This window comes from Arachis ipaensis, chromosome B1, assembly GCF_059453495.1.
Source record: "Arachis ipaensis isolate K30076 ecotype BB chromosome B1, ASM5945349v1, whole genome shotgun sequence".
In the NCBI taxonomy this organism is placed as follows: domain Eukaryota; kingdom Viridiplantae; phylum Streptophyta; class Magnoliopsida; order Fabales; family Fabaceae; genus Arachis; species Arachis ipaensis.
The window spans coordinates 59,047,898-59,054,948 of NC_142436.1; the positions used below are offsets into that span (position 1 = coordinate 59,047,898).

General features: G+C 40.5%; 1 non-coding gene across 1 annotated transcript; it reads right to left on the reverse strand.

Annotated features, from left to right (window-relative positions):
* Positions 1-241: 241 nt before the first annotated feature.
* On the reverse strand, positions 242-348 carry LOC148576718 (small nucleolar RNA R71). Its single transcript, XR_015903537.1, has one exon. It is a non-coding gene; the product is annotated as a small nucleolar RNA R71 (small nucleolar RNA).
* Positions 349-7,051: the final 6,703 nt, after the last annotated feature.

Here is a 7,051-nt window from a genome sequence, read left to right on the forward strand (position 1 = left end):
TTCATTCGGAGGGATTGTCCAAGAAGATCCCAATCAACATCTAAGCACCTTCCTGAGGATATGTGATACCGTGAAGTCTAATGGTGTTCATCCTGACACCTATAGACTACTTCTGTTCCCTTTCTCACTCAAGGACAAGGCATCTAAATGGCTGAAATCCTTCCCAAAGGAGAGTTTAGCAACCTGGGAAGATGTGGTGAATAAATTCTTGGCAAGATTCTATCCTCCTCAACGTATCAACAGGTTGAGAGCTGAGGTACAAACCTTCAGGCAGCAAGATGGTGAGACTCTATATGAAGCATGGGAGAGGTTTAAGGACCTGACAAGAAGGTGCCCACCAGATATGTTCAATGAATGGGTGCAGCTACACATTTTCTATGAAGGTCTTTCTTATGAATCGAAGAAGGCAGTAGACCACTCATCCGGGGGATCTCTGAACAAGAAGAAGACCATTGAAGAAGCCATTGATATCATTGAGACTGTAGCCGAGAATGACTACTTCTATGCTTCTGAAAGAGGCAACACTAGAGGAGTGATGGAGCTAAACAATGTGGATGCACTGCTGGCCCAAAACAAGCTTATCACCAAGCACCTGGCTGATCTTACCAAGAAGATGGAGAGGAACCAAGTAGCAGCAATCACCACCTCATCAGCAACCCAAGAGGGAGTGAATGCAGAGGCAGAGGATGAGCAAGAACAAGCCAACTACATTGGAAACGCACCTAGGAAAGCACATGATCCATACTCCAAGACCTACAATCCTGGTTGGAGGAACCACCCAAACTTTGGGTGGGGAAATCAACAAGACCAAGACCAAGATCAGAGACACCACAACCCCAACAACAATGCAGCCCACCAACATTCCACGCAAAGATCATATCAACACCCACCTAACAACATACCTCAACATCCATACCAAAGCCAAAATGGCCCTTTTCATCCCTCCAACCTCAACTCACCATCATCTGAAGATAGACTCTCAAGGATTGAGACTTTACTTGAAGGCATATGCAAAGAAATTCAAGACAGTAAAGAATTTCGAGAAGAAGTGCGGTCCAATATGCAGAATCAAGATGCTGCCATCAAGAAACTTGAAACACAAATTGGCTACCTATTCAAGCAAATTCCCAGCCACAACCCTCGCAGTGATACTGACTCAAACCTAAGGGAGGAGTATCAGGCTATCACCCTCAGGAGTGGCAAGGAACTGAAGGAAACCTCTCAGAAACCAAAAGAAAGGGGCTCAAGTGAAAAGAAAGAGGGGCAAGAGGAAGTTCGAGTTCCCACTTCAAGTTCAACAAAAAACGAGAACTGCCGAAGCCAGACGTCCCAAGAGTCCCATATCCTCAGCAATTGAGGAAGAAAGGGGATGACAACCAGTTCTTAAGATTTTTGGAAATCATCAAGAAACTACAAAACAACTACCCTAGAAATTGAAAGACCCTGGGAGCTTCTAGATCCCTTGTATTATAGGGGAAATCACAGTGAAAAAGGCTCTATGTGACTTAGGAGCTAGCATAAATCTGATGTCATTAGCGATGATGAGAAAGATGAAGATCGAGGAGGCTAAGCCAACAAAAATGGCTCTACAACTGGCAGACCGATCATTCAAGTTCCCCCATGGCGTAGTAGAAGATTTGCTGGTGAAGTTGGGGGATTTCATCTTCCCAGCAGACTTTGTAGTCCTGGACATGCAGGTGGAAGCCAAGGCCTCCATCATCCTGGGAAGACCGTTCTTGGCCACTGTTGGAGCTGTCATTGATGTCCAAAAAGGCGACCTCACCCTGAGACTACACAATGAAAGGATGACATTCAATGTGTTCAAAGCCATGAGTTACCCACCAGAACAATTGGGAGAGTGTATGAGGTTGGACTCATTGGAAGAAGCGGTGCAGGAGAGTTTTAAAGAAGAAGAACCTGAAGGGTTGTCAGAGGAGGAATCAACTTCTAGTGAAGAGGCTGCAACAGCAGAGATCCATATACAGGATGCACCAAAGGAAGAAAATGAAAAGTCAGAAGCACCCATACTTGAACTTAAAGTACTGCCACCTACTCTCAAATATGCATACTTAGGAGAGAATGAGAGTTACCCAGTGATCATAAACTCATCACTCAGCCAAGATCAAGAGGATGAACTACTCCAAGTGTTGAGAAAGCATAAGGATGCCATTGGATGGACCCTCGCTGACTTGAAGGGAATCAGTTCGGCCATATGCATGCACAAGATACTGTTGGAAGATGATGCCAAACCATCCATTCAATCCCAAATGAGGCTAAACCCAGTCATGAAGGAAGTGGTATAGAAAGAAATTATGAAGTTATGGCAGGGAGGGGTAATCTACCCAATCTCAGACAGCCCCTGGGTTAGCCCTGTGCATGTTGTTCCAAAAAAAGGAGGAATCACTGTAGTTCCCAATGAGAGGTGATGCCAGGGCATTTTGGCTAGTTTCACTGACCTTTTCTTTACTATTTTTAAGGTAGTTTCATGCATTTTCTAAGGAAATAAGCTAGTTTTGGGTAGATATTCACTTACATCTTGATTCAAGCATACATTGTGCACTTTACATGATTTCATGAGAATTTTGCATGAATTATATGATAAATTGGATGATGCATAATCCCATGATTAAGAGCAAGACTTTGATGCACTTTGTTTAATTGATTTCAGGCCAAAAGAAGAAGAGAAGAGCCACGTTAGTGGCTACGTTAGTTACACTAACGTGGGCACTAACGTAGGAAGGAAGGAAAGCCACAACGTTAGTGAGAAAAGCTAGTGGCATTAACTTTGAAGAAAGGAAATGGAGCCAACGTTAGTGACACTTAACATTATCACTAACTTTGGACCAAGCTCATAAGTGGTCATGTTAGTTGCCACGTTAACTTAGTTAACGTGGCCTCTAACGTTAAGAAGTAAAGGGGAAGCCAACGTTAGTGACATTCAACTTTATCACTAACGTTGGCCAAGTCACAATAAGCCACGTTAACTCCCACGTTACCCTAGTTAACGTGGAATCTAACGTGAAGAAACAAGGTGGTCGACAACGTTAGTGACACCAAACATTGTCACTAACGTTGGAAGGAAACCACACAAGCCCCAATAAGCCACGTTAAGAAGGGAGGTGATCGCCAACGTTAGTGACACCCAACATTGTCACTAACGTTGGAATGAGACCACACAAGCCACTATGAGCCACGTTAACTCCCACGTTAACTTAGTTAACGTGGTAGTTAACGTGGGCAAAAGTCCCACTTGGCAGCCTCATCATGCCTTCTTCAAACAAGAATAACTTGAGCCACAAAACTCCAAATGAGGTGATTCCAGTGGCATTGGAAAGTAGGATTCCAGAGCTTTCCAAGTATATATAGCACTACATGGTTGACACTAAATTTGAGGGAGAAAACCTGCCCCAAATGTGCAAAGATGAACATGGTATCAACCTGTAGTAAGGCCAGCTGATCTCTTCACCTTCCAAGAAGTGTAACTCGAGTTGTAGAGCTCCAAATGATGCGCTTCCAAAGGCATTGGAAAGTAGACATCCAGGGCTTTCCAAAAATATATAATAGTATGGGGTGGACAATAAGTTTGAGCTTCAGAAACTGGCAATAATGAAGCCCTGATCGCTAGCGTTATTGGCACTCAAGTTTTTCATTAACGCTGGCAACTATGCCAGCGACCATGTCCACTTCAAAGGGGCATAACTTGAGCTAAAGAGGTCCAATTGAGGTGATTCTAGTTGCGTTAGAAAGCTAACATTCAAAGCTTTCCAACGATATATAATACTTTATAGTGGGCATGAAATTGGAGTACAAACAAGAGGCATCTTTTAAGTCCCAAAAACACCAACTAGGCAGCAAGTGCAACGTTAGCCACAATAACTTTAACACTAATGCCACACTTGTAGCGTTAGTGTGGCTAACTTTAGCACTAACTTTAGCACCTGGACCTCAACTTGACTCACTCTCTCTCAAGTCCACTTCAAAGCTCAAGCAAGCAAGCCCACAATTGTCAAACAATCAAGACCACAAGAAGCATCTAGAATAGAAATTTTCATTTAATTGTAATTTGCTTTTAATTTCATTTTGTAATTTAGGAGAGCCTATATAAAGGCCTTAGTTTTTACATTGATAGTCATCTTGGAAAGGGATTCTGGAAATCCTGGAATGGAAGATTAGAGAGGGGTCTTCGGACTCCCTCCCCTCACACACTTTTCCTTTTCTTTCTCTTCTTTGTACTTTTCATTTATGAATTTTGAAGTTTCAATTTTAGTTTTAATCTTCATCTTTACTTTTTTGCTATTTCTTTCTTTTCTATTTTTGTAGAGCAATGATCAACTAACTCTTTACATTGGGTTAGAGAGCTCTATTGTGATTCAATGGATTAAGTGTAGTTCTTATTCTTCTTCTTCTTTCTTTCCTCTTGATTTTACTAGAGAGCTTTCGATCTTCATCCAATTGGGTAGTTATCTTGGAAAAGAAACTATTCATACTTGGATCTCTTCTGAACCTTGAAAGAGGAATGAAGAGATCATGCTAGAAATGCTCTCTCATGCTGGACCAAATTGGGTGTGGATGGATATGTGACTATAATCCTTCCAACATTTAATTTGGGAAATGCATGTGGTATAATCAATGACCATACTTCATCTCTTCTCATTAGCAATTGACCAAGAAATTGGCTATTGATCAAAATTTGAGAGAAGCCAAGGAGATCAATGAACGCATTGATTGAGGAAGAGATGAGAATGAACTTGATTCGGAGGATTGCAATATCTCTTGATCCCAATGTTCATTTTATTTTTAGTTCCTACATTTACTTTTCTTGCTATTTTACTTTTCTGCACTTTATAGTTTTTCCTTTACATTCATGTTATTTACACTTCCTGCTACTCATCATTCAAATCTGAACCGTCTATCTAGGATAATTAATTAACCATTGATTGCTTAATCCGTTAATCCCTGTGGGATTCGACCTCACTCTATTGTGAGTTTTTACTTGACGACGAATTCGGTACACTTGCCGAAGGAAATTTGTTACGAGACAAGTTTTCCATGCATCAAGTTTATGGCACCGTTGCCGGGGATTAATCGTGATTAACAAACTACCGGTTGATTGATTTACTAGATTAGACACTTTTCTTTTGTCTTTGTTTTCTTTTGTTTCTTTATTTTCTTTTGCTAACCAACTGTTTGTGATATTGCCTCACTGGGAATTTCCTAATCTGTGAGAATGGAGATTCGAATTTCTTTTGGTGATTATAATTTGAGACAAAGCTTTTTGCAGGAAGGAAAGGAACATCCATCGTATTTTAGTCAATCAAATTTCATGGGAAACTCTCCACCACCACAGAATGATTCACTTTACTATGCTCATGGTGGGTGGGAGTATCAAGAACATGAAATAGGATACTTTCCAGAGCCACAAAATGGTCCATATTTTGGTAAAATTGATCACTACTCAAGTTGTGGCTGGGAAGATCATAATCAAAGAGATTTTACTCATTCATACCCCATTCATCAAGAGCCATCACCTCTCAATTATACAACCTCACCTCCAAGTTTTACATGCCTAAATTCTTCATCATTTGAGTATGCCTTAGCACAAAAGTCTATCCCAAATCCATACAATTCATTTCACCATCCACAAAACTTAATCCACTACCCACAAGAGTCATACCACTTTCAGAACACACAACCACAAAACAACAAATTCCATTCACAAGCCAACCCCGCCCAACCATTACAACCTACCCAACCTCCTTTAGATAAACTTGCTAGGACCAAACTCATCATTGAAGAATTCAGAAAAAGTAGAGTAGAGAAGAGACTCACTAGGATAGAACTCCTCTTTGAAGAAATAATAAAAACAATCGAAGAGGAGAAAATAGCAGAAAGAGACCATAAAGAAAAATTGAGACAGAATGCAAAACTCTATTCTGAAGAACAATTCATTGAAGAGCTGAGATCACAAAGAGAGATCACTCTACTCTCTCCAGAAACAGAGGAGTTCATTCAAAGGTCAAGAAAAAAGGAGGAAGTCAATCAAGGGAGCCCACACTCCAATGAAACAGAGAGTTACATAGAGGGTAGGTTCATTGAACCACCAATTCAAGAAGTTTTTGATGAAGAGGATGCTCCACCCATCATACAATACCCAAATCCTGAAATCAAGGTGGTAAAGGCAATCAACATGAACACTAACAAAAGGATGGTGACCAAGAAAAGAAGGATAATATTCATGAAGAAGAAAAGGTCAACCAAAAGCTATCCCACCCCTACCCCAACAAGCAAGTTTACTCAAGCTAACAACAGAAGAAGGCTTGCTGGGGAGAGGCACTCAAAACAAGGGGCATTCACTGGCTCCTCTTTCCTCTTGAGGTCATTCCTCTTAACAAACTGGAAGAAGAGGAAGAAAGTCATGAACAACATGTCAAGCTAATGACATTAAAAGAGAACTTGTTGGGAGGCAACCCAACCGTAGGTAACATTTCCTTGCTTTGCTTAGTTTACTTTCAATAATTTGGCATATGATTGCACTCTAAGTTTGGTATTGCCATGCAACAATTTGAATTTCAATCTTCACTGGGTACTTGCAACATTCTAGATTGACAGTGGCACACTAAGTTTGGTGTTGCCACTTAACTTTCATGCAAAGTACCATGCCAACACCATTTATTAATGCAATCAAAATTATCTCTATTTTACTTCTTGTGCTTTTGTTGTGATCCATAATCTTGCTTGCTGAAACACATGCATAATCACACTTTATTTTAAGACATTCATGATCCATCATAAACCCCGTCACCACTGTTTTAATTGTTGCTTGAGTATAAGCAATCATTCTATGTCTGGTGTGGGAAGGGAAAGAATAAGAGGAAAAGGGCAACAACAATGAAGATAAAATACAAGGTGGTAAAGTTCCTTTCTCCTCTTACTTATTTCCAGTACTTTAATTTGCATGATTGTCTTCTATGTTCTTTGTATGTATGTGTGCTTTCTCCTTGTGAATAAGCATGTCAATTCTGTCTTTTAAACTTTTTATTGATTAAGGCTG